The following is a 27,490-nucleotide window of genomic DNA, read 5'->3' on the forward strand; positions in this document are numbered from 1 at the left end:
GCACATGCTGCCACATCATCCTACAGAAACTGGGTGGGTTTTCCTTTTATTTGGTGCAGATTTCACATTTCTATCGTCTTTTGTTGCTTTCCTGTGACCAGTCAAAAGTGCACCATGACTTTACGGACACACTGTATAACTGGGTTTTAAAATAGACTTAAGATGGCAAAGCCTAACATACGTGTATGCTAGAAGTGATTATATATGTTATCATTTTGAGGGAAAACAAAAAGCTTCTTTATCTTCAAGAGAATATGTTCCCCATTATTGCCCCGAATCCTAAAATTCTGCCATCGTTCATGCACTCTACTGTGTGGGCACTACCTCCTCTGAGGACACTGTATTCCAACAGGACTTACTTTTTGAGTTCCCAGACACCATATTATGAGTGAGTTTATCAGATCCTTTCTTCTTTTGCTAAGAGCAATCAGAATAGTTACAAAGTATAGTGAAAGACTGTATTAGTTATCTATTATTTATCTAGAGCTGCATAATAAATCACTTCTAATTTAGCAGCTTAAAACAGCACACATTGACCTCACGGTTTCTGTGGATTAGGAATGTGGCAGAGCTGAGCCCCCTGCTTTAGGTTTTCTCATAGGTCACAATCCAGGTCTTGGCCGGGGTGCAGTTACCTCAAGATTTCAGTGGAGAAGGATCTACTACCAAGTTTGTGTGACTGTTGGCTGGATTCAGTCCCTCGCTGGCTGTAGGCCAGAGACCACATTCAGTGCCTTACTTCAGCAGCGCTTTGCACGGACAGGGCGATGGGAAGGTGCTGCCCGTATGGGAGTCACCGTCCTCAAAAATCTCGTCATGAAAGTGACACCCGTCACTTTGGCAGTATTTGATCAGAAGCCAGTCATTCCAGAAGAAGGGATAGCACCGACATGCATATCAGGAAGTGGGAGTTCAGGGGGCCCATCTGGAAGTCGCCTGCTGCAGAGGGACAGCACGGGCTCAGTGCTCACCTCCTCGAGTAAGAAGCTAGAGGTGCAGAGATCCCAGGTGTGAACAACTCTTAAGTATCTTAGAGGAAACCTGATTTAGAGAAAATACACAGGCTTCCCTTTATTTGATACAATGTCCACTCTTCCCTCATTGACTAACAGCGAATACTCTGGCAAAGTCTTTGCTTTCCTGTCTTCTATTACCTCTGTCCTTTCTATGGTATAGGAGCTAATAACTAGTAAAATCTCTCTAAAATCAAGGAATCAAAGCAAATAAGGGAGCAGGGGGGCAAAATAATTTATTCTTTTATCATCAGCCCTTGGATAATTGACTAACATGTAATTACTTGTTTTCAAAAAATGAGAGCCATGTAGGTACCCCAGCCCTGCCCAAAGAAATAATATTATAAGGAAATATGTAAATAATAAGTTTGCTAAGTTCTTTATTACATGCCTGGCTACAAAGGACATAGATTGTAAAATTTAGAAAAGCAGAATGAAGACTTTACATCAAACTTTATTCCAGCCACAAATAACATGTCATAATTCAGCACTTTTTCTAAGCCTTTATCACCCAAGGTAACACACCTTGGAGCAGGAGTTCCAGCTCAGAGTTCTGCACCTACAGCCGTGACAGAGAGGCTGGCTGGCTGGCTAACCTGGCCCGCACAGATAAACTCAGTGAAGGCGGTACCTGTTTCTGACAGCAAAAATCGTGTTGAGGAAAGAAATTGGACCCACGTATTTCCTGCTTCTCCTTTTTGCAGCTCTGACCAACTCTCCTTCCCAGTCAATGTGTGGAAACCTTGAAATGAGCTCAAATCTTTCAGCACCAGGCCTCCCTTCTTCCCCAAGCCGGAAGAGGATCAGCTCGCCCTTCCACACTTCCACACACACCTTCCCCACACTTAGCACTCTCTCAGCAGAAGGCTGTTTGCCCCACAGCTGCGCCTGGAGAAGACATATTATTATTCTAAAAAAAACTTACCACCAGCCTATTCCAAATTCTATGGAAATCCCACCCCACTTTGAGACAAATCACACAGAAAGCTTATTGGAAAACAGTAGGCACTCTTGCCTGCACATTCAGAAGAAAAGGGGGACAATGAGTTTTAAAACATCCAATTTGGGTGCTGCATAGGATGTGATCTCATCTAAATGGTTCTCAATTTAACATGTGACAGGATGGAAATTCAGGAGATTCTTTTCATTTCCCAAAGATATACTTATTCTTTTGGGACACATTCCGGGTTTTCTTTTCCATAATCATTTCTGACATATTACTTATCAGACTCCAAGTTCCTGCTAAGAAGGGAATTAAATAGTCAGTCTCCATTAGAAATGCCATGAACAATGAAACAATTTTAAGAGCCTTACTCTAGATGTCACAAAAAGATATATGTTGTAGAATCATTGTTTCAGAGTTTAGAAATGCTACAAAGTCTAATTATCAACATAACTGAATATATAAATCAGGCAATGATTACAAATTATTTATATAAAATAAGAGCTGTGTAGTAATACTTGCACAGAGATAGCATCTTTTACTAATAAGACTAATTCTATTTATAGACGCACAAATGCACACACACAAAGACCCAAACATTCACAAATTACACGTGGGTGGAACAAAATCTCTTCGTAGAAAATCTGCGATGTACTTTTGCACAGGCATCTAAATTAAAACTGTGGTTTTATATGGATACCACCTAGTGGCCCAGAAATGAGGCATCAGCCAAAAAAAGAGAACATACCATTCACAGTCTGTGCTAAAGTCTCTACTCTGTCTTTACCTGCATGACTCTTCTTTACACTGGTACTTCCCCTACACCAGGAAGAACCCAATAAAAACTGTAGCCCTGTTTCCACTCTTCTCAGTAGCTCATTTTATAAAACAGCAGTTCCTCCCACATTATGTGAAGATATTCCGCAGCAAAGTTGACTGTGGCCCAGCGCTCCTGGATACCTCTGAGAGCATTTGTGGGATCTCAGTAAGAAGAGAACCTTTATCCAGTATCATCTTCTCAGTGAGGCCAACTCTGCAACACTTATTTCTAAAGTTCAACACCCCCATACTTTTCATAACCTTATTTTGTTTTGTTTTCTTTCTTTCCATAGATCTTATCACCTTCAAATAAGCTATGAAGAGTGACAATACATACCACCCCAAAATATGCCATTTGGACTTAAGGATTATTTTGAGCTAAAGGCAATTAAGAAGAGGCAAACGTAGGAAAAGCTCTCTGCCCTCCTCCTATTTGCCTAAAAGCAAGACTTATATGGGTGGGCAAAAGTCAATTAAATTATCAGCCATCATACCCAAAATATAAACCATAAGTAAGGATACAAAATAATAACAACAATAATAATAGACAAATAATAAAATTAAATAATACAATAAATAAATTACAGTACAAGAATAAACTGTCTTGTGTACTCACAACTGTAGACCTACTTTTTGCCACCCTCTGTAAAGGTGTCTCCCTTCCCCCTCTACAAGGAAGGAAAGAAGTTAATCACCAGACACAACTCTAGACCCTTGTCAGCCCAGAGATGGCACCAGAAGAAACTACATAATAATTTTACTAATTAGCCCTTATTTTCCATTACTTTCCCCATATATATATTCTTTCCCACAATTCACAGCCCTAGAAACTCAAAGTCCTTTTCCTTTGTCTTGTCACTTCTCCATAATGTTAAGATACTATTATAAGCCCAAATTCTAATCACCTCGGAGCACTCCCATGTACAGTATTATTAGTACAATGCACATGTTAATACATTTTTTCTCTTGTTAATTTGTCTTTTCTCAATCTAATTTATAGGGCCCCAGCCAAAAAAAGTTAAGATGAAGAGAGGAAAAATAACTTTTTCCCACCACTATAGCCAGACAATTAACTCGTTTATTAGCTTTATTATTTATTGTCTTTTTCCCCCTCTAGAATCTAATACCCACAAAGGCAAGAATCCTGGTTTGTTTTGTTCAATCCTATATCCCCACTGCCTAGAACAGTGCCTAGAAAAGGAGGCACTCAGTTAATGTTTGTTGAAGGTATGAATGAAAGTTGATTTGCAAATGACTTACATTTAGTGGTTCTTATCTTCCAGCTTTGGGTTTGAAACTAAATATCCAGGAGAAAGAAATCATGCTATGGCTCCACCTCACTGCTTGTGTCTCTTCCATGGGTCAAAAACACTCCATCTAAGAGAAAATAGAAAGGACACAGAAAACAGTGAGGAAGGAAATGGCCCAGTTGAAAGACAGAGAGAGCCCCCCTCCCCCCCCTCTCTCTTTCTCTCAGCAAGCTGTCTCCACTTGCTGTTAACTGACCTTGTTTCCCTTAAAGACAAACCATGTACCATTCAGAGAAACCTTTAGCAAAAGCAATTACTGTTTTCAAAAATAATGTTTTGTTTTGTTTTTAGATAGGACGAAAGAAAAATTGATGGTGGAGGCTTAGAGACAGATAGATATTTTTCTCTGTTGTTTTGTTTTTGGTATTTTTCTGATGTGAGAAGCAGGGAGGCAGAGAGACTGACTCCCACATGCACCCGACTAGGATCCACCGGCATGCCCACCAGGGGGCGATGCTTTGCCCATCTGGGGCATTACTCCATTGCAACTGGAGTCATTTTAGTGCTTAAGGCAGAGGCCATGGAGCCATCCTCAGTGCCCAGGCCACTTTGCTCCAATGGAGCTTTGGCTGCAGGAGGGGAAGAGAGAGACAGAGAGAAAGAAGAGGGAGGAGGGTGGAGAAGTAGATGGGCACCTCTCCTGTGTGCCCTGGCTGGGAATCGAACCCAGGACTTCCACACGCCAGGCCGACGCTCTGCTGTTGAGCCAACCAGCCAGGGCTTCTCTGATTTTTTTTTTTAATGGTGGGGAGGATAAATAAGACATACTAAAAATAAATATGAAAATGAATAAGATAACATTCTCTTATGGATGTAATAATATAAGGTAGATATAAATGTGTATGTATTATTCCATCACTTGTATATTATTTATCAGGTTTAAAAAACATTTTTTTTTCTTCTTCCCACTAAAATGACAGAGATAAGCAAATGCTTCAAATAATAACGAACACTCCTTCCTAGCCATATCCAGTACAGTATCGGCTACATACTTAGTGTTGGCGGCCAAAACAGCACCAGGTGTGAAACCAGCGGAGTCAGACTGGACCTCAGTTCAGCAGTCTCAGTACTGCAGTTCTGGTAAGGAAAGAATTCAGTTAAGACTCAAACTGTAAGAGAAAGTTTATTTTAAAAGTCACAGAGGTCAAAAAAGTGAGCCAAGAAGATGTGGCTTAGGAAACAAGTTACAGAGGCGAAAGAAGCACTCTTGGATCTCAGGAGAAAGAGAGAAGGGTAAAGGTAACACCGCTGCAGGGAAGGAGAGGGGTGGGAAAGGTGAGGGCTTGCTCCCAAGAGGGAGAGGGCACTGGGTTCTCCATCATGGGGGCTTTTAGGGGTGGAGATTTAAAGGGAGGGCCCATAGGAGGATCTAAACAGAATATTCATTAGCTTTCCAGGTGTGTCTTTCTAGGGTCGGGGTTTCCACTGATTGGTCAGTGCCAGGGCAGGGTTCATTAGTTAATGCAGTTGGTCCTGAGGTCAACCATGGCATCACTTGTCTGGTTTTGTGCTTTTCTGGGCCTGAAGCTGAAATACAACGAAGGCCTCGATGTATTTGGTGTGGGTCAGAACCTCATTGTCTTGTAGCATAATGCTTAAGACCTAGTCTCTGGTCCCCTTGTTTGTTCCCCCTCTGAAAGGGGTCTTACCCACATGACTAGCAACATGCCAGGGGGAGAAAGGTCAGGGAAGGATTCGAACAGCATGTCCAGCGATATGAAATGTCAGGCTAAACCAGATGCCCAGCAATATGCTAGGAGAGGAAAAGTCACCCTTGAGATAAGGTCCCTGTTTTCCCACTTTTGCCCATTGCTAGACACCCAGGGCTTTCCGCCCTGGTGGCCTTCTGTACCTGGCCCATTGTCCTTGCTCTGCTCATGTCTGTCTAACCGCCTACCACAGTTAGCACTTAGAGTTTGAAGTGGTACTCATTATAAAGGAATTTATAAAGAATTAAAAACTGGAAGAGAATATAGAAAAAAAGAAATATTAAAATAAAGTCACTGAGATCCATTAAGAAATGTGAGAAGAAGAAGGAGAGGAGGGAGAGGAGAACAAGAAGGAATCACAGAAGTGAGAGAGGCAAGTAAAAGATTACCACCAGCTCTTGTTCAAATAATTTGGAAGACTAAACCCTTCAAACATAACTCTCCATGTGGAGATAATCCTTGAAAGGATAAGTGAGTGAGAAAAATGAGGGTGAACCCGGTAGATTCTTTCAAAGCTCCAAAGCCAAATTTTATGGAAGAAAAATTATTTGATGTAGATGGTCTGGGACTTTTTATTGAGTGCTGGTGAGAGCTGTGGCCGTGACAGCTAACAACACTCAGCCCGTGATTTATACAAAGATCTGGCAGAGCGAAGACACTGGCAACGTGCACTTCATTCTGCCCAGCACTGACTTTCAGTCCACACTGGAGGGCCACCCCCAGCGCTTAATATCACCATTCATCACTCCCTCTTCACTGGGCTGCCTCCTTGCGCTCAGAGCCAGTAGGGTCTAGTTTTGGTTAGCATTCCTGCTCTTTGAAATCCGCAGCTCAAGGTAAAAAGCCACACACTTTGTGACTGCACAAAGGTGCTCAACTACAATGACAGGCTTTCCATGGAGAACTGATGGGCCACCTTGGTCCTGCAAGAGAGTATTGGTCAAATAAGTTTGTAAATATGGTATATATGTTTGCTTGCTTATAGTTTGCATTGGGTGTGGGGAACAGGCTGTAAGCAGGCAGGGTCGTTATAGCCTAAGGCTTAGTTTTAAGACTAAGCTTTTTCCCACACCCTTGACTGTTGCATGATGTGGGGTGGTGCACTCTTTTGAGGAATCTCATTTATGCCTCAAATAAGTGGCTTTGTATCAGAGACTTCCTTATTTGTATACTGGATTAAAGGTTTTGATTTCTACACTATAAAGGAGAGCAGAGAAAGGGCACGAGAAGAACAGAGCAGAGAAAGGCCATGTGGAGGAGAGGAGAAGCAGCCAAGATGATGGACTACTGAAGGAGAAGCCAGTTTGTGCAGAGAGAAGAAGATGGGGAACAGAGGTGAATAAGGCTGGTGAGCTAGAAACCTTTGATTCTAAAAAACTCAGATAAGTCAGTGACTTTGGGAGCCCTGAGTGGAAAGGGAAGTGTTTTCCCACTGTGTGTATTTCTTGTCCGCCGAGTGCAAGCTAGGATTGAAAGGTAATGGCCCACCAGTTCTTGGCTCCATTGTTCCATTACCATCTGTCCGAATCAAACCTGAACCTGCGTGGGCCGGGCAGCTGTGATGGTGGCTGTGGATACTGGCTTTACAGAGAGGATGACCTGCTCAGTCACTATGCAATGTCAATTCTCAGTAGTTCCCTTAGTCTTCCTGAACTTAGCCCTGACATTTTACCTTGTCCAGTTATTTTAAAGGACTGTCAGAGACTCTGCAGAAAATGAAAGGTTGTATTTATAGAGTTTAGATGAGCCAATCTCTCTTTTAATTTATTCCAAAAACTAACTAGTTCTTTAATTATTTCCTTTCCTTCATTGGAAAAAGAAAAAGCTTATTTTCACTTCCATGTACTTTTAACTGAAAGAACCCAATAGTTTATTTTTCCACTAACACTCAGAAATGCATCAAGGGTGTGAATAAATCTGAGCTCTGATCTGACCTTTATCTTTACAATATAACACGAGCACAATAATAATTTATAGGGCTCAGTCCTAAGTGTGACATTTCAATGAGCTGGGTAAATATCATTACCTGAAGCCCGTAGCCCTCCAGGATGCAGACTGAGAGGCAGGGGGGTGTGGGCATTTTCCCGAGGAGAATCATTAATCTGATAATAAGAACAGCCCTGGAATCAGCAAAGGTTTCACTCATCAGCATTGTGTTGGTTAACAACTGACAATAAGACAGAAGCAAAACCAAAGGGGAAAAAAACAGGCTTTCACTTAGCTAAAGAACAAGGAGCTCTTTAGCCCTAGCTATGTCAGGTTGGTTGACCGCTGAACAGCCCAGATGCATACATAATTGCTCAGGCCTTGCTTCCCTCTCTGTGCTTGTAGAGAGAAGGTCAGGAAGGACAGACAGGTTATGAATGGAGCAAAATCTCCTGAGGGGATGCAGGTCAGGCAAGGGGGAAATTTGGGAAGAAGAAAAAGGAAATGAATTGATGGCTTTGCCTATTTTCAGAGCCTGACCAATGTGTAAATCACAAAAGATATTTGCCATTCTGTGCTCTGGGAAGGCAAAGATATCAACTGTCCTTTCTTCCTACTTTCCCAAATCTCCAACACCACTCAAGTCTGGCTTTTCTAGACATCATATCTTGTTGCATGACTCCAGGATTTCATGAACAGCCTGAAGGAGCAGGTCACCAGGTATGTTTTCCACCTTCTCCTTCTCTGACTTGTAAGAAGAAACTCTAGACTTGTAAGAAACCAGTAGACAGCCCCTCAGCCTGGCTGGTGGACATCAAATTCTTTCTCATAAAGAATAAAGTATAGAAACATTTGAGCTAACCAAGAATACTTAACAGCTACACAATATATATACTTCTTCCTATGTCTGTCTATATTTGTTAGCATAGGTAGCTAGTTAGTTAGTTATTAACAAAGGAAGGAACAAATGGAATCAGACAGTAAGTCTGATTAACTAGGAAGTTGTAGCATTCATAGACTCCCCAGGGGACAGCCTCACCCTCCACCAAACTAATCCCCAAGCAGGCAGAAAAAAACAGCTTTCCAATCTCTCCAAGCTAAAAGGAAAATTGGCCTTTTAGCTGGGATTACCAGGATGAGTGATAAAATAGTAGGGGAAATTCCTTTGCTGAGCACATACATGGTGGAAGCCAAGATGGTGCAGGGGAAGGTAAACACATGCAAAGTAGAAGCCAGATGATGAGGCAAAGCTTTAGGGTATGTGCAGTAGGAGCCAAAATGGTGGCATAAAGGGGAAGAGTCTAGCCTGGGAAAATCTATGGAAAGGATTGGTATATGGCCAGTAGTCATGGCAGTTGCAGCCGCCTGGTACATGCAGGTTCCCATTGAATTTGGATAGATCATAATGAAACAACGAAGCCAATAACTGGTGGGCCATCCTTTATTCTAGCTCACACATGCAAGCAAGTAAAAGCAAACACACGGGCACCAAAACCCACTCACATGTTCTCTGGTTCCACAACCAGGAGAATCTTTCCAGTTTTTCCTAGAATCAAAGGCTCAGCCACCAACTTTTCCCCATCTGCACACCTCCATCTTGGCTGCCTGCCTCCTCTGCAACCAAGTGGCCTCTGCCAAAATGGCCTCCTAGCTCCTCTCTTCTCCTTTTCCTTAAAACTTTTCCAGGTGAAAGCCCTCCTCCAACATACATTAGCATAACCAAGCTCCTTCCCAAGCAGAAAGGCAATTAGCACTATCACATAGCAGCAGCATCACATGAACAGCGGCCATTTTTAACAAAGTGAGCATAAAAATCACATTTTATAAACTTATTTGCCCAACAATTGGATAAGGGTAGGACAGAAAGCCCAGGAAAGGGAATGGTTAGGGGGATGGCCCAGCACAAGCTGACAAAAAATTAAGAAGATTGTTTAGTTTGAAAGAAAGCTTACCCCTCCCCAAACCCAAAGAAATATGATCAAAGCTTAACAAAGGCTTGAGGCTGGTTTGTTTATGCACTCTCTCTGTAGCAGCTGCGTGGGCTGAAGCATAGGGTGGACTAGGCAGGAGCGTGGTCAAGAGCAGAGACTACTGTAAAGCCAGTATCCACGGCCACCATCACAGCCGCCTGGCCCATACAGGTTCGCATTTGATTCAAACAGATGGTAATGAAACAACAAAGCTGAGAACTGGTGGGCGATTAGCTTTTAATCCTAGCTTGTACCCGGGGGGGGGGGGGGGGGGGCAAGAAATACACACAGTGGGAAAACACTTCCCTTTCCATTCAGGGATCCCAAAGCCACTGACTTATCTGAGTTTCCTAGACTCAAAGGTTTCTAACCTCACCAGCCTTATTCACTTCTGTTCCCCATCTCCTTCTCTCTGCACAAACTGGCTTCTCCTTCAGCACTCCGCTATCTTGGCTGCTTCTCCTCTCCTCCATGTGGCCTTTCTCTGCTATCCTCTCTAATGCTAATCTCAGAAACCAAGAGAGAGCAAGCTCTCAGACTGCCTCATTTTATAGTGTAGAAATCAAAACCTTTAATCCAATATACAAATAAAGAAGTCTCTAATACAAAGTCACTTAGGGTGGGAAAGGCTTAGTCTTAAAACTAAGCCTTAGGCTATAAGGACCCTGCCTGCTTACAACCTGTCCCCCACACCCAATGCCAACTATAAGCGAGCAAACCTATATATCATATTTACAAACTTATTTAACCTACGATTATGCTGCACTACTGGAACCCAGGGTGATGGCATTACAGTTCCGGATCCTAACCCTCCTGGTGGGTACTTGTGCTCACCATGCTCAGGACCTCTGCCGTGAGATGGAGCTGAGCCATACATGAGGCTGGGGGTAGTCCTTTTTTTGTTCCAATAAATCTTACCGCTATGCCTCAAGTCTTCCTGTGGGTGGGTCCCTGAAATGCATTTCCTATGTGTTGGTTAAATAAGTTTGTAAATATGATGTATATGTTTGCTCGCTTATAGTTTGCATCGGGGGCTGGGCAACGCCAGATACAGTGGTCTGTGAGGTTGCAGGTTGCCTTCCTGATTGGGAGGGGCCATTGTCTTGCTAATGTTTACTGAAAGAGAGATTCTGCCTCACCTCTGAGAGGTGCAGGAGGATTTCTTCTTTCTCTCCTCCCTGATCCCTTGCCCTCCATGGGAAAAGCAGCTTTTCCCTTCGCTTTTCTTGTGGCTTGCCTGTCTTGGTGAGACACCAATAAACAGAAGGGCCCAGCATCCTCCGACTCCGCTGTTTCTTTACCATCTGCCCAAGTTCAATGAAAACCTACATAGGAATGGCCACAATGGTGACGGCTACTGGCCTTACACTATGACTCCACAAAGAATCCTATTTCCACCAGCAACATTTTCATTGTATCACAAGAAGCACATTGTCAATTTATCCTGTCTCCAACATAGAATTGCAATTTTCCCTGTACCATATCAAAATGATATACAGAAAGCAAATTCTCAAAAAACAAAACCTCTATTTAAAAAGAGCGCTGAAAAAAAAAACACCCTACAATATGTTCTGATAGAAATTTGTGCATTAATTGCTCTCCCAGAGACTAAAACCATCTTCATGTTGCAGAGAAACCCCCTTGGTACAGAGGTTTTCTCCTCTAAGCCAGCTCTGCCTCCCCACCATGACTTCAAATATCACGCTTTGGTAGGTTTCAGAGATTTCTTGACCAAGTTCTTTGTATTGAAGAAAAAGTTTGGTTTTTGTGAAATACATTCATACACTTGTCTTGCCCATAACCAACAGATTAAATATACACACATATCACTTGTGAGAGTTCCAGCTGTTAAGATTTTCACCCAAACATGTGAATAAAAACCGCAGGCAAAACAAGTACTGTCTCTCATACCTTTTATGGATTAACAAATAGCCCTTACCCTGCTGATGCCCGCTCTTAATTGGACTATGCTGTGAGGAGCAATTAAGCCTAAATGGCCACTTGCTGAGTGCTGGTGAAAGAAATGCTGCAGCTTGAGGCATTTGCATTCTCCAAATAGAGCACATATGCTTTGCTTTGTGCTCATAAAGAGAGGACATTTACTTACTTCAGCATGCTTTTACAAGTGAAAAAGGGCCATTGTTTCATGCACTAGGTGGAAATTATTTAAGGAAATTCTTTAGACATGAAATAATTTTTGCAACTTTTGTGCAAAAATAAGGGATTTGGAAATGAAAGAGCTTTGTTCCTCCATGAAAGAAGGCAGAGAGTGTGTGAGAGAGCCCTCCCCCCCGCCCCTCCATTCCACTGTGCATCTCCATGAGTGTGCAAAAGACAGATCAGAACCGGCAAAATGAAGCAATGAGAAAATTCCCTGAACACAGACCCTCACCTAAATGGCATGTAATAGGACAAGAGAAGTTTTAATAAAGAATATTCAGAAGCATTCTTTTTCAGTGTGTGTTTTTGCTCTTGAAAATGGAGTACAAGCAAGAATAAAGAAGTTAAGATAGGACTAACTTGCCCCTGTCAGCACAGAAAGGTCATCTCAAGCCGCCCACAAGATGTTTAAAGAATAGAGTAAAGAAATATAATGGAGTCTGTATGGCCAGGGGCCACCATCATGGCCATGTACATGCAGGTTCTCATTGAATTCGGGCAGACGGTAAAGAAATGGCGGAGTCGGAGAATGGTGGGCCATTCTGTTTATTGGTGTCTTATCAAGACAGGCAAGCCACAAGAAAAGACAAGGGAAAATCAGAAAACCTGCTTTTCCCATGGAGGGCAAGGGATCAGGGAGGCCTCTGCAATGCCTCCCTGATAGCAGGAACTGAGAGAGAAAGCCCCCGGTCTGTCTCATTTTATAGTGTAGAAAATTAAAGCCTTTAAGTCAATATACAAATAAGGAAGATTCTGATACAAAGCCACTTATCTGAGGCATAAATGGGATTCCTCATAAGAGTGCACCACCCCACATCATGCAACAGTCAAGGGTGTGGGGAAAAGCTTAGTTTTGAGAAGACCTTAGTATTACAAGGGAGGGAAAGGCTTAGTCTTAAAACCAAGCCTTAGGCTATAATGACTTTGCCAGCTTACAGCCTGTCTCTCACACCCAAAGTGAGCAAACATATATAATATCATATTTACAAACTTATTTGACCAACCGAGTCATATAGTCAAGCTGCCAAGTTACTAAAATCAAGTATGTTGGGCATGAGGAAACACTTCTATTCTTGTTTTACCTTGAAAATGTAAACTTTTGAATTTTCCAGTCCTGCATCAATTCCTGGATATACATCAGACCTCCAGATAAAAACCTCTGATTATCCCCAGAAGGCTCAAGTATCCAGACCACCTGACATTCACCTGACATCCATTATCCAGACAACCATGGAGAATGATCAGACCTCCTGGAACCCATCGGCAGGCCACCTGGCATCCATCATCTACCACCTGATATCTGACTGATAACTGTCCTGGACCAATCCTAGGGCTAATTATTCTTAAAAATATACTCTACTATTAGTGTGAATAGCAAAGAACTCTAGATGTTATCCCTTGGTCCTTGCATTCTGGGTAAGAAAGAATTCAGAGTCAAGACTCAAATACAAATTAAAGATTATTTAGTAAGTTACTGTTGGTCAAATAAATTTGTAAAATGTGATTTTTATGTTTTCTCACTTATAGTTTGCATTGGGGGCTGGGAAACGCCAGGTAATTATGGTCTGTGAAATTGCAAATTACCTTACTGCTTGGAAAGGGCCATTGTTTTTGCTAATATTTGCTGGAAGAGAGGTTTTTGCACCAGAAGGTTTTGAAAAGAGAGAGGAGGAGAAGGAAAAAGAAGCCATGTTTGCAGAGTGAGCACAGAGAGAATGCAGAGTGCTGGAGAGAAGCCATGTTGGCAGGGAAAAAGAAGGTTTGCAGATGGGGAACCAGAGGTGAGGGGCTTTTGCAAGCTCCACTTAAACTGGTGGGGCCTTTGATTCTAGGAGGATCCGGAGAAGATTCTCCTGGTTGTGGAACTGGATAATGTGTCAGGGCTTTGAGAGCTCTGAATGAATGAAGAGGGAAGTATTTTCCCTGTGTGTTTGCTCATCCGTAGGTGTGAGACTTAAATAACAGAATGGCCCACCATCCTCCGGTTCTGCTGTTTCTTTACCATCTGCCCAAATTCAGTGAGAACCTGCATGTGAATGACCACAATGGCGGCGGCCCTTGGCCTTACATTGGCAGAGGTAGAAGGAAGCTGTAGAAGAAGGGGGCCAGCTGGGCTGCAAGGGCTCAGGAAACAAATTACAGAGGTGAAAGAAAGGCCCATGAAGCTTAGAAGAAAGTCAAAGAGAATGCCTGGAGGAAGGGAAGGGGGAAAGGCATGAGTGTGCTCCATAGATAGTACACCTGGGGAAAGATGGGGATGGGAAAATGTACAGGAATGCTACCGGCGGATTAAGGTCGATTGAGGCCCCGGGCACAGAAGAAAGTAATGGGCCTCGTAAAAAAAAGAGACACAGGGAAAATAAAAATACATGTTAACCATATTTTTAAATAAATAAAAAATACTATGTACTATTAATGTTAAAATTGCACATATGAAACCAAACGTGATATCATTAGAAAAAAGTGTAAAGTTGGGGTTTTGCGGGGCCCTTCAGAAGTCGGGGCCCAGGGCACGTGCCCGGTGCACCCACTATTGAATCCACCTCTGGGGAGTGCTCAAGAGAGAGAGCATGTGCTGGGTCCTTTGTCTTAAGGGATTTTATCCAGAAGTCTCCATGTAGGATCGCAATAGAATATTTATCAGCTTTCTAGGTGTTTCACCTCAGGGTCACGGTGTCCACTGATTGGTTGGCATCAGGGCAGTGGGTCATTGGTCTTCACAGTTGATCCTGATGTCAGCCATGGCATTGCCCCACCTGGCTTTCCTATTTTTCTAGGCCTGGAGCTAAAACACAACTGAGCCCTGAGCCCTAGATGTTATCTCTAGGCCTTAATGCTTAAGGGAGTGGTTACATAAGACTCTGATGGGAGCCATAGGAGGCTATTCTCTGGCTGCTTTGTTCCTCCCCCAATGGCTCTTCCATTTGACTAGTAATATGCTAGGCTAGGAAAAGTCAGGGGAGGATCCAAACTGCATAACCAGTGATATAAAAGGTCAAGGGATCTAAACTGCATGTTTATCAATATGCTAGGGGAGGGAAGGTTACCCTGTGGGCAAGTTCCACCTTACAGTTGTCCTTTGCTAGGCACACAGGGCTTCTCCCCTGGTGACCTTCAGTACCTGTCCTATAGTTCCTACTCTGCTTGTGTCTAACTACCAGCTATATCATAAAAACTCTTAACTTTTCTTTCTTCTCTGGAACACTTCTGGATTTATGCCTAGTTGTGTTTCCGATTTGTAAAACCTAAGATCCTTGAATAAATCTTTATCATTTATTTCTAGCCAAAGTCTCTAGACTCTTTTTTTTTTTTTTTTAAATAAATTTTTATTAATGGTAATGGGATGACATTAATAAATCAGGGTACATATATTCAAAGAAAACATGTCTAGGTTATTTTGTCATTAAATTATGTTGCATACCCCTCGCCCAAAGTCAGATTGTCCTTCGCCACCCTCTATCTAGTTCTCTGTGCCCTTCCCCCTCCCCCTAACTCTCCCCCTGTCCTCCCTCCCCCCACCCCTGGTAACCACCACACTCTTGTCCATGTCTCTTAGTCTCATTTTTATGTTCCACCAATGTATGGAATCATGTAGTTCTTGTTTTTTTCTGATTTACTTATTTCACTCCTTATAATGTTATCAAGATCCCAACATTTTGCTGTAAATGATCTGATGTCATCATTTCTTATGGCTGAGTAGTACTCCATAGTGTATATGTGCCACATCTTCTTTATCCAGTCTTCTATTGAAGGGCTTTTTGGTTGTTTCCATGTCTTGGCCACTGTGAACAGTGCTGCAATGAACATGGGGCTACATGTGTCTTCACGTATCAATGTTTCTGAGGTTTTGGGGTATATACCCAGTAGAGGGATTGCTGGGTCATAAGGTAGTTCTATTTGCAGTTTTTTGAGGAACCACCATACTTTCCTCCATAATGGTTGTACTACTTTACAGTCCCACCAACAGTGAATGAGGGTTCCTTTTTCTCCACAGCCTCTCCAACATTTGCTATTACCCGTTTTGTTGATAATACCTAATCTAACAGGGGTGAGGTGGTATCTCATTGTAGTTTTGATTTGCATTTCCCTAATAACTAATGAAGCTGAGCATCTTTTCATATATCTGTTGGCCATTTGTATCTCTTCCTGGGAGAAGTGTCTATTCATGTCCTCTTCCCATTTTTTTATTGGATTGTTTGTTTGTTTGTTGTTGAGTTTTATGAGTTCTTTGTAAATTTTGGAAATTAGGCCCTTATCTGAGCTGTTGTTTGAAAATATCATTTCCCATTTAGTTGGCTGTCTGTTTATTTTTATATCAGTTTCTCTTGCTGAGCAAAAACTTTTTATTCTGATGTAGTCCCATTCATTTATCTTTGCCTTCACTTCTCTTGCCATTGGAGTCAAGTTCATAAAATGTTCTTTAAAACCCAGGTCCATGAGTTTAGTACCTATGTCTTCTTCTATGTACTTTATTGTTTCAGGTCTTATATTTAGGTCTTTGATCCATTTTGAATTAATTTTAGTACACGGGGACAGGCTGTAGTCGAGTTTCATTCTTTTGCATGTGGCTTTCCAGTTTTCCCAACACCATTTGTTGAAGAGGCTTTCTTTTCTCCATTGTGTGTTGTTGGCCCCTTTATCAAAGATTATTTGACCATATATATGTGGTTTTATTTCTGGGCTTTCTATTCTGTTCCATTGGTCTGAGTGTCTACTTTTCTGCCAATACCATGCTGTTTTGATTATCGTGGCCCTATAATATAGTTTAAAGTCAGGTATTGTAATGCCCCCAGCTTCATTCTTTTTCCTTAGGATTGTTTTGGCTATTCGGGGTTTTTTATAGTTCCATATAAATCTGATGATTTTTTGTTCCATTTCTTTAAAAAATCTCATAGGGATTTTGATGGGAATTGCATTAAATTTGTATATTGCTTTGGGTAATATGGCCATTTTGATTATATTTATTCTTCCTATCCAAGAACAAGGAATATTTTTCCATCTCATTGTATCTTTTTCGATTTCCCTTAAAAATGCTTTGTAATTTTCATTATATAGGTCCTTTACATTCTTTGTTATGTTTATTCCTAGGTATTTTATTTTTTTTGTTGCAATCGTGAAGGGGATTATTTATTTGAGTTCGTTTTCTAATATTTCATTGTTGGCATAGAGAAAGGCTATGGACTTCTGTATGTTAATTTTGTATCCTGCGACCTTACTGTATTGGTTTATTGTTTCTAATAATCTTTTTGTGGAGTCCTTCGGGTTTTCGATGTATAGGATCATATCATCAGCAAAAAGTGATACCTTTACTTCTTCTTTTCCGATATGGATGCCTTTTATTTCTTTGTCTTGTCTGATTGCTCTGGCCAGAACTTCTAGCACCACGTTAAATAAGAGCGGAGAGAGTGGACAACCCTGTCTTGTTCCTGATTTAAGGTAGAAAGTCCTCAGTTTTATGCCGTTTAAAATGATGTTGGCTGATGGTTTATCATATATGGCCTTTATCATGTTGAGATATTTTCCTTCTATACCCATTTTGTTGAGAGTCTTAAACATAAAATTGTGTTGTATTTTATCAAAAGCCTTTTCTGCATCTATTGATATGATCATGTGGTTTTTGTTCTTTGTTTTGTTGATATGGTGTATTACGTTAACCGTTTTGCGTATGTTGAACCATCCTTGAGATTCTGGGATGAATCCCACTTGATCATGATGTATTATTTTTTTAATATGTTGTTGTATTCGGTTTGCCAGTATTTTGTTTAGAATTTTAGCATCTGTATTCATTAGAGATATTGGTCTGTAGTTTTCTTTCTTTGTGCCATCCTTGCCAGGTTTTGGTATGAGGGTTATGTTGGCCTCATAAAATGTGTTTGGAAGTATTGCTTCTTCTTCAATTTTTTGGAAGACTTTGAGTAGAATAGGAACCAAGTCTTCTTTGAATGTTTGATAGAATTCACTAGTATAACCGTCTGGGCCTGGACTTTTATTTTTGGGGAGGTTTTTAATAGTTTTTTCTATTTCCTCCCTGCTGATTGGTCTGTTTAGGCTTTCTGCTTCTTCATGACTCAGTCTAGGAAGGTTGTATTGTTCTAGGAATTTATCCATTTCTTCTAGATTGTTGTATTTGGTGGCATATAATTTTTCATAGTATTCTACAATAATTCTTTGTATATCTATGATGTCTATGGTGATCTCTCCTCTTTCATTTTGGATTTTATTTATTTGAGTCCTGTGCCTTTTTTCCTTGGTGAGACTTGCCAAGGGTTTGTCAATTTTGTTGATCTTTTCAAAGAACCAGCTCCTTGTTTTATTGATTTTTTCTATAGTTTTTCTGTTCTCTATTTCATTTATTTCTGCTCTGATTTTTATTATCTCCTTTCTTCGGCTGGTTTTGGGTTGTCTTTGTTCTTCTTTTTCTAGTTCCTTAAGGTGTGAAGTTAAGTGGTTTACTTCGGCTCTCTCTTGTTTGTTCATATAGGCCTGAAGTGATATGAACTTTCCTCTTATTACTGCTTTTGCTGCATCCCAGAGATTCTGATATGTCGTATTTTCATTTTCATTTGTCTGTATATATCTTTTGATCTCTGCGCTTATTTCTTCTTTGACCCATTCATTTTTTAGAAGTATGTTGTTTAGTTTCCACATTTTTGTGGGTTTTTCCCCCTCTTTTTTGCAGTTGAATTCTAGTTTCAAGGCTTTATGATCAGAAAATATGCTTGGTACAATTTCAATTTTTCTAAATTTGCTGATATTGTCTTTGTGGCCCAACATATGGTCAATTCTTGAGAATGTTCCATGTACACTAGAGAAAAATGTATACTCTGTCGCTTTGGGATGAAGTGTCCTGTAGATGTCTATCATATCCAGGTGTTCTAGTATTTCGTTTAAGACCACTATATCTTTATTGATTCTCTGTTTGGATGACCGATCTAGAGCCGTCAGCGGAGTATTGAGGTCTCCAAGTATGATTGTATTTTTGTTAGTTTTTGTTTTAAGGTCAATAAGTAGCTGCCTTATATATTTTGGTGCTCCTTGGTTTGGTGCATATATATTAAGGATTGTTATGTCTTCTTGATTCAGTGTCCCCTTAATCATTATGAAGTAACCATTTTTGTCTCTGAGTACTTTTTCTGTCTTGTAGTCAGCATTATCAGATATGAGTATTGCTACACCTGCTTTTTTTTGGGTGTTGTTTGCTTGGAGTATTGTTTTCCAGCCTTTCACTTTGAATTTGTTTTTATCCTTGTTGCTTAGATGTGTTTCTTGTAGGCAGCATATAGTTGGATTTTCTTTTTCAATCCATTCTGCTACTCTGTGTCTTTTTATTGGTAAGTTTAATCCATTTACATTTAGTGTAATTATTGACACTTGTGGGTTCCCTACTGCCATTTTATAAATTGCTTTCTGTTAGTTTTGTATCTAGTTTGATTCTTCTCTTTTGTTTTTCTATCATTTGTTTTTTTTTGTTTGTGTTCCATACTTCTTTCCTCTGTTGCTACCTTTTTTAAGTCATGTGTTTTTGTGGTGGTTTTTTCTAGAGTGGTTACCATTAAGTAATGAAAAGGGTACCTACCATATTCATTGTAGTACCCTATCTTATAAGTATTTCTGCACTTTATTGTCCTATGCTACTGTTAATCTCCATTCTCTCCCCCCTTTTTTTCCTTTGTTATCACAGTTTAAGTTTGGTTTTATTGTGTTCTTGGTGGAGCTGTTACTTGTGGTGTTGTTTTCTTTTGTTCTTTGAATCTGGTTGGAAAACCCCCTTTAGTATTTCCTGGAGTGGGGGTTTTCTGTTGATAAATTCTCTCATCTTTTCTGTATTTGTGAATGTTTTTATATCTCCTTCGTACTTGAAGGATAGCTCTGATGGGTATAGTATTCTTGGCTGAAAGTTCCTCTCTTTCAGGGCTTTAAATATTGGGGTCCACTCTCTTCTAGCTTGTAGAGTTTCTGCTGAGAAATCTGATGATAATCTAATAGGCCTTCCTTTATATGTTGTACTCTTCTTTTCCCTGGCTGCCTTGGGAATTTTTTCTTTGTCATTGGTTTGTGTCATCTTTATTATGATGTGCCTTGGAGTGGGTTTGTTGGGGTTAAGAAAACTCGGTGTTCTGTTTGCTTCTTTAATTTGAGGCTTTAGTTCTTTCCACAGGCTTGGGAAGTTCTCGTCTATTATTTGTTTGAGTATATTCTCCATTCCATTTTCTTTCTCTTCTCCCTCTGATATACCTATTATTCTTATGTTATTCTTTCTGATGGAGTCAGATAATTCTTGTAGGGCTTTCTCGTTTTTTATTATTTTTGAGTCTCTTTCTTCTTCTCTCTGTTGTGCCTCAAGTTGTTTGTCTTCTATTTCACTAATCCTATCTTCAATCTGGGCTGTTCTGCTAGCTAAGCTTGTTACCTCGTTTTTCAGCTCGTGAATTGAGTTTTTCATTTCTGTTTGATTTGTTTTTATAGTTTCAATTTCCTTGGTAATATATTCTTTGTGTTCATTGAGTTGTTTTCTGATCTCCTTATATTGCCTTTCTGTGTTTTCTTGTATATCTCTGAGTATTTTTAAGATTTCTATTTTAAATTCTCTGTCATTTAGCTCCAAGGCTTCCAATATGTTAAGTCTTGTCTCCATAGATTTTTCCACATCTATTTGTGTTACCTCTCTTTCTTTTGTATCCATAATATTCGATTTCCTCTTTCTTATTGGCATCTGAGGGTGGTCTTGTTGATAGCACTAATTAGAATTAATAAAGAGTAAAAAGTGAAAAAAAAAAAAAGTTAAAACACCCCACAAAAAAAAAGCAGTAATAATTTATTATTTCCCCCTTTTTTTCTTTCTTCTCTTTCCCTCCTCTCCCCTCCTCAGGGAAATATTGTGCCTATAATGGAGGGCCTGATTTGCGGTGAAGAGTTCAAGGGGCAAAAAAAAAGGGGAGTAGGGACCTACTAAATGCAAAAAAAAAAAAAAGGAAGAAAATCTTAGACAAGCATAAGATGATTTGCTTGTGGGTGATGGTCAACTAAGAGATATAATGAGAGGGATAAGAGGGAACCAGAAAAAAGGACAAAAAAAGGAATAATAAAGAAGAAAAAAATAAAAATAATAAGTAAAAATCTGTTGTATTAAGTGGAGCGAAGACTAAATACAATGGAGACCTTGGGTTGGGAGGACCCAAAATGCCACAAAAATAAACAAACAAGAAAAAAACAAAAACAAAAGCGAAAAAGAAAAATAAAGCCAAAAAAAGCCTTGAGTCCCAAATTAACTAATTTGTTCGTGATTGAGGATTAAATGGGAGGAAAGTAAAACGAGAAAAGAAAAAACGAATAGAAAGGAAAAAATAAGAAAAAGAGAAAAACGAAGGAAGAAATAAAAAAGGAAGAGAAAAAAACAAAATAAAGCAAAACAAAAAAAAAAAAAAAAAGAGGAGAGAGTGAGAGTTAAGTGTTTTGGAGTATAACCTTAAAGGAGGGTGAGGATGAAGAAGAGAAATAAAATGTAACACTTATGGGTAGTGTAGTTCAAGAAAAGGGAAGCATAAGATGGGCAGAGAATAGAAGGACCGAGGTGGAGGAAATAAAGGCAATAAGATAGAAGAAACAAACAACAACAACAACAACAAAAAAAATTAGTGGAACAAGTTGTAAAGTCTGTGGATTTTTCTTGATTTTGAGATGTTAACTTCTTCCTTTTTCTTTTCTCTCCCTCTTCCTGGTCGGTGACTCTGTACCCCAGGCTCTGCCCCTGTGTCACACTTAGGTAGGGATTTGCAGTTGATGGGATTCTATGGCAATGTCATATAATTGGCTTTAGTCTTGCTGGTAGTCAAGGCTTGTTGGCGTTTGCAGGGTCCAACGATGAGAGAGTTTGCTTTTCTGGATTCTCTCTCCTAGTCCCCCCTTCCTGAATTAGCAGCCTGGTGATCCAGCTATAAGGCTGCCACTGCTTCTGCCTGGGGAGTAAGAGGCTCAAAGAGCTGGGAAATCCCCACTCTACCCCACTCAGTGCAAGGCTTTGGGAAAGGCTGTGGCAGTCAGGGCCTCCAGTGTAATCAGGCGGGGGTGGGAGTCAATTGTTGTCAAGGTGACTGTTCAGCGCCTAGCATTCTGTTGGACCTCTCAACCCAGGCTTTCCACACTTTGTAGCCTGTTTCGGCTGGGAAGAAGAGGCACTAGTCTCTGCTTGCGACTAGTGTAGTATAGATCTTATTATCTGCCAAGTCCTTCTTGTTAGTGTTTATCCCTGAATATGGAGGCTCTATCAATCAGAAGTTGCCCCCGCCCCTTTAGCGAGAGGCACTAAAAAATATCACGCCTCTTGTCTTGGGTCGGTGAACTGAGAGAGATCTTATCAATTAGAACCGAGGGTGCGCAGATTTCACCGGTTAAGTTAATTTCAGTAATTGGGTCGCAGCTGTGCTCCCGAGGGTATTTCAGGCTGCCTGCGCGCGCCCCTCCCCCAACGCTTGATTGTTAGCTTGAATGGCTGCGGAGAGAATCTCCCAAGTAGGGAATACCGCCCTGGGGCCTCTCCCGCTCCCCGTGCGCGGGCCGCTGGGAACGTTAGCGGTGCTCGGTCTGCTGCTCGCCGCTCCGGAGTGTGGGCGGTGCTCGCTCTGCAACCGAACCGGGCGCTGCTCGCGGCTGCTCGCGGCTGCTCGCGGCAGCGGTGCTCTCTCTGCAACCGAACCGGGCGCTGCTCGCAGCGGCTCGCGGCTCCCGAGTGTGGGCTGACTCACCACCACCACAGGCGCACTTCCTCGCGGCTTGAATGAACGTCCCTGCGGTAGCTTCCTCCACACCCTCGTCTCGTCTAGACTCTTTTTAAATGTTTGACACATTCTTCAGCCATGCAGACACGTGCATTATTGGCCTAGGTTACTGATATATGTGTTGTTTTCTTTTCATATGGACAGGGGCCAGAGGAGATAAGCTGAACTTTTTTTTCTTAGCCACATAGAGATCCATTAAAAGGTTTTGTTATTGTTGCTGTTGCTTTTTCTTGCAGGAATGAAGGAAAAATCCACAACTTTTGTAAATATTATATTCATCATTATTGAAAAATAAACTTTAAGTGATCAAGGGGGAAAACAAAATAGGAAAGGGAAAATAGTGACTCTACATCTCACTACTCAGAAATATCAATCATTCATCAATCTGTGAACACCCCAAACATCTCTGTATGTGCATATATAGATAGAAGAACTAGGAATAGTTCTATAAAAGCAAGATCATAGTGTAAGAGCTACATATTTTGAAGTGTCCAGTTTTATTTTACTTCACTTTAACAACAAAAACCTATAGTAATATTGAATGAATTACTAAACATCAGAAAAACATTTCTCCACAACAAATTACTTTAATATTTAAAATATTTTTCTTTGGCCTGAGCAAGTGGTGGTACAGTGGATAGAGGAGGCATTGACCTGGGATGCTGAGGACCCAGGTTTTCAACCCCAAGGTTGCCAGCTTGAGTGTAGGCTCACCAGCTTGAGAGTGGGCTCACCAGCTTGAACACAGAGTCGCTGGCTTGGGCATGGGATCACAGACATGACCCCATGATTGTTGGCTTGAGCCCAATGTTGCTGGCTTGAACAAGGGTTCACTGGCTCAGTTGGAGCCCCCCACCCCCACCCTGTCAAGGCACATAGGAGAAGGCAAGCAATGAACAACTAAAGTGCTGCAACTATGAGTTGATGCTTCTCATCTCTCTCCCTTCCTGTCCATCTCTCTCTGTCTATCTCTATCTCTCTAAAAAAATAAAACAAAGTATGTCTCTGTTATGGGGTCTGACCTGTGCATTCTAGGTATTGGGAGGAAAATTTTTTCTCAACCTACTTAGGTTCAAAAGTGTGAAGTGTGAGGGTCTGCAAATTAAATGACAATAAATTATCAGGAAAAAAGTATGGGTTTGTTTACACATGCACTTGGAAGCACTTAGTAAGAAGTAAGTCACTGAAGTACCAGGGGTAAAGGTTCCTCTATTAATGGAACAGAAAGAAGGAGGGAGTTGGGCATCAATGGGTAAGTTTGGAAGAGTCTGCTGAACTTTCTGATGCTAACGAAAGGCTGAGTTCAAACTTCCTATTTCTCCTTTCAAATAGGAACTTCCCTCAAAGAGGGTCACTGGCCAGCTATATTTTCAGAGGGCTTTGCTTAAGTTTAGGTTAATGTTTCTTTTTTGTGGGTATTAATTATTCAATTATTTTCAGTTTTAAGTAATTTTCATATCACTTCGGTGGGCTGCTAATCCTTTCATAGCCATGTCCCTGGCCTTTACCTGCTAAACACCAGTAGAAACACCCTCCTTCCAGCGGGACAACCAAAATATCTCCAGCCATGGCCAAATGCCCCTGGGAAGGTGGGTCAAAATCACTTCTAGGTGATAACCACCACTCTAAGTTTTAAAAAATATATATATATAATTATGAGGAAAAAATACTGATAGCTTGAAATCACAATTTTTAGCCACACAATTCAATTTTAACAATATCTATTTGCTAACCCTTGCCATGAAAGATGAAAAAATTTTTTGACATTTTTAATTCCTTCTACATTTGCTCCTTCCAACTCCCAACATTAGTTAGCAATTATTTTTATGCTTTTGTTAGTGTAGATAGCTAGATGCTGATAAAGAAAGGAAGCAAGGGAATCAGACATTAAAAACCTGCTTGCTTTTCTAGGAAATTACAGCTTCAGACACCCCAGGAAACTGCAGCATTGCCCCACCAAGGGGATTAACACCCCTCCATCCCCCTGGTAGGGAGGAAGGGCCTACTTCTCAATCTCCCCAGGGTACAATACGTCCATCCCCAGACTATAGGGAGGCAGAGGGGTAATAAACAACAGCAGGAGAAATTCCTCTGCTGGGGCCCATGTGCAGAAGTCAAGATGGCACAGAGGAGGTGCTTCTACCATGAGGTGTGTGCAGTACGAGCCAAGATGATGGCCATAGAGGCCTGTTTGTCTGGCCTGGGGAAAGGATCAGATTCAATAAGGGCCACACCCTAGAAGGTCTAGAAAATGGATTGGTTAGGGGGAGGATTCAGCACAACCCAGGAAAGATTGAGAAGTTGATAGGTTACTTTGAAGAATGCCCAGTCCTTACCAAAGCCTGATATAACAGAATCAGCTTAACAAAAAGCTAGCTCTTGCCCTTCTCTCCCTCTATCTCTCTCTCTGTCTCTCTCTCTGTCTCTCTCTCTCTCAGGATTATCTGTTTGCCCCATTCATGAGTTTTCTCCATACCCATGAGGGCACAGTAGCAGTCTGGTGCCCATGGCAAACCACATGGACTCCAAAGCATGGGCCTGGGTACAGCACCAACTAGAGTGCCACCAGTGCCAGACAAGGACAAAAGCTGGACTGGACTAAGTTTTGATATGGATTGAATCATGGCACAGAAATTTTGGACACTGGTCTTTGTGTTGGGTCTAATGAAGACAAGACTGGACTTTTTCAATGATGAAACAGATGGAGATAAGACATTGGGAGCTCACAACATAAAATGTGGCTCACAGAAGTCTTACATGTCCATCTTGGGCTAAACAAAGGAAAAGGGATTCTGAGCCTCTTGGGTGGAGAGAAGTTATAGGAGAAAATAAATATGATAGAAGTTGTCTTGTTATGCAGATAAGACTCTCAAGTGATAAGAGTTATCTCTGGGAGTAGTTCTCTTCCTGGTACAGAGACATCTTACGGACAGAAATTTTATTTGTAAATGTAAATTTCAAAAGGAATTTCCCTCACAAAAGGAAAAATTTGTGCTTTATTTTTAGATAGTTAAGGGGAGGTAAGAGCTTTTCCTAACTCTGTTGGTTCTCAATTTGTTTAGTTCAAAATAATTCATATGCCAAAGGGGCACACTTTGGTATTCATCATTCTGGTACCCATCATGTGCCATAAGTACCCAACCATGGAATTGAAAGAAAATGAGAGTAAAATTGAATATGAGATAAAAGAAGCTTTATGGAATTTTGCAGTAACTGTATAAGGTAGGGGTCCCCAAACTTTTTACACAGGGGGCCAGTTCACCGTCCCTCAGACCATTGGAGGGCCGGACTACAAAAAAAAACTATGAACAAATCCCTATGCACACTGCACATATCTTATTTTAAAGTAAAAAAACAAAACGGGAAGAAATACAATATTTAAAATAACAAACAAGTAAATTTAAATCAACAAACTGACCAGTATTTCAATGGGAACTATGCTCCTCTCACTGACCACCTATGAAAGAGGTGCCCCTTCCAGAAGTGCAGCGGGGGCCAGATAAATGGCCTCAGGGGGCCGCATGTGGCCCGCGGGCCGTAGTTTGGGGACCCCTGGTATAAGGCCAGTGGCCAAGGCCACAGGTTCACACTGGATTCAGGCAGACGATAGACGAACTGTGAAGTCAGAAAATGGTGGGCCATTTTGGTTATTAGACTCTCGCAACTGCAGATGAGTAGGCAAGCAGAGTAAACTGTCTCTCTCTCTCTCTCTCTCTCTCTCTTTCTCTCTCTCTCTCTCAGGACTCTCAAGCCAAACAGACTGGGGGGGGGGGGGGCCTTCACTGGCAAACAATAGCCCTTCCCAATGGCAGCAGGCAATCCACAATTTGCAATCTGTGAGGGCAAGCACCTGCGGCCTTACATAGACTATACACACATGGTGCTGCCCCATGCTCATGCACCAATCAGGCAAAATACAAGCGAGCAAGCCTAACACAGCTATTTTCCCCACAGATGGAATCAGACCAATATATTATTGAAAGAACAAGAAAGGAAGATTTGACTAGGATGGTGAGGAGCCACTGAGCCGCTTCACCCACAGGTGTTGTAAAGTACCAAAGGCTACAGAATTAATATTAATATTTTAGGAGGCTTGGTGAACATTTTATTAGTTTGGGTTAAGAGAAATTGTGAGCATAGTCTCTGTGCTGTGTGATTAGCATAACTAGGATGGCTCTTGCCATTGTATTGTAAATGAAAAGGGAAGGAAGCATAGATTCCCTGACATTCCACCACACCTGTGGGGAAAGGAGTGAATGGCTAGCCAGGTGCAGGAAGGAAAAGCCAAAATAAACCTTTTCTTATAGCAATGAGCCATTTGCGGGCATTTGTCCCCACGGAAACTACCTCTCTTATGTAAATGCATGTGGTTAATACATCTGACTCTGGACAGAGAGATGGTGGATGAACACTAGAAAATATAGGAAGGCCTTTTAATATGTAAAGAGATATCTTTCTACCATTGTGTTGACTTGTAAATTTTGTTCTCTCCAAAATGATGTATGGTTTGCAAATTGAACGTGGTCCTATCATGTTAAAGGACATATGGCTATAACCAATAGCGGTAAGGGGCTCCTAATTGCAAGTTTTGCTTCTGTACTTCCCACTTACAAAACTATAAAAACTAAGTAGAACAAAGGGCCAGCGCGCTCTCCGTCAGATTTCTGTCGGAGTTCCCGCCGCTTGGCCAAGCTAGACAATAAAGCTTTAATGTGTAAACGACGGACCTTGCTTCTGTCTTCCATAATTCGGGTCCATCCGAATTTGGATTAACAATGGTATGGAGAATGTGAAGAAAGATTTTATATTTGGCTATTTCAAGTTCAACCCATTCCATAATCTGGTTACACTTATTTTGAATAAAC

General features: G+C 41.1%; 1 pseudogene; it reads left to right on the plus strand.

The window, feature by feature from the left end:
• The first annotated feature begins 786 nt into the window (after window positions 1-786).
• Window positions 787-27,490, plus strand: part of LOC136388134 (la-related protein 1 pseudogene) — a 37,317-nt pseudogene continuing 10,613 nt past the window's right edge.

This window comes from Saccopteryx leptura, chromosome 1, assembly GCF_036850995.1.
Source record: "Saccopteryx leptura isolate mSacLep1 chromosome 1, mSacLep1_pri_phased_curated, whole genome shotgun sequence".
NCBI lineage: Eukaryota > Metazoa > Chordata > Mammalia > Chiroptera > Emballonuridae > Saccopteryx > Saccopteryx leptura.